The sequence below is a fragment of the Corvus brachyrhynchos genome, unplaced genomic scaffold (genome assembly GCF_000691975.1).
Source record: "Corvus brachyrhynchos isolate BGI_N302 unplaced genomic scaffold, ASM69197v1 scaffold2844, whole genome shotgun sequence".
In the NCBI taxonomy this organism is placed as follows: Eukaryota; Metazoa; Chordata; class Aves; order Passeriformes; family Corvidae; genus Corvus; species Corvus brachyrhynchos.
Window position 1 is genome coordinate 4,229 of NW_008237728.1, and position 689 is coordinate 4,917.

The window sequence follows — 689 nt, forward strand, 5'->3', positions numbered from 1 at the left end:
GGGAATTCCCGAAGCCGGGCGCCTCCCGGCCGATCCCGCTGGATCCCGGCGGCTCCAGGTGGCCCCTCAGGGCTCCAGGTGGTCCCGGTGGCCCCTCAGGTCTCTGAGTGGCCCCTCAGTGCTCCAGGTGGTCCCGGTGGCCGCCCAGGTCTCCAGGTGGCCCCTCAGGGCTCTGGGTGGCCCCTCAGTGCTCCAGGTGGTCCCGGTGGCCCCTCAGGTCTCCAGGTAGCCCCTGAGGGCTCCAGGTGGCCCCGGTGGCCCCTCAGGTCTCCAGGTAGCCCCTGAGGGCTCCAGGTGGTCCCGGTGGCCGCTCAGGGCTCCGGGAGGTCCCTCAGTGCTCCAGGTGGCCCGTCAGGGCTCCAGGTGGCCCCTCAAGGCTCTGGGTGGCCCCTCAGTGCTCCAGGTGGTCCCGGTGGCCCCTCAGGTCTCCAGGTAGCCCCTGAGGGCTCCAGGTGGCCACTCAGGTCTCCGGGTGGCCCCTCAGGGCTCCAGGTGGTCCCAGTGGCCCCTCAGGGCTCCAGGTAGCCCCTCAGAGCTCCAGGTGGCCCCTCAGTGCTCTGGGAGGTCCCTCAGTGCTCCAGGTGGCCCCTCAGGTCTCCAGGTAGCCCCTGAGGGCTCCCGGGGGTCCCAGTGGCCCCTGTCTCCAGGTGGCCCTGGTGGCCCCTGAGGGCTCCAGGTGGCCCCTCAGG

At 72.4% G+C, this 689-nt stretch overlaps 1 long non-coding RNA gene across 3 annotated transcripts; it reads left to right on the top strand.

The window, feature by feature from the left end:
• The first annotated feature begins 54 nt into the window (after positions 1-54).
• On the top strand, positions 55-689 carry LOC108446215. 3 transcript variants are annotated; one of them, XR_001861341.1, is made up of 4 exons: positions 55-245; positions 404-452; positions 493-601; positions 648-689. It is a non-coding gene; the product is annotated as an uncharacterized LOC108446215 (long non-coding RNA). The 3 variants fall into 3 exon arrangements; XR_001861340.1 differs by having other exon boundaries at positions 55-217; positions 356-452; XR_001861342.1 differs by lacking the exon at positions 404-452.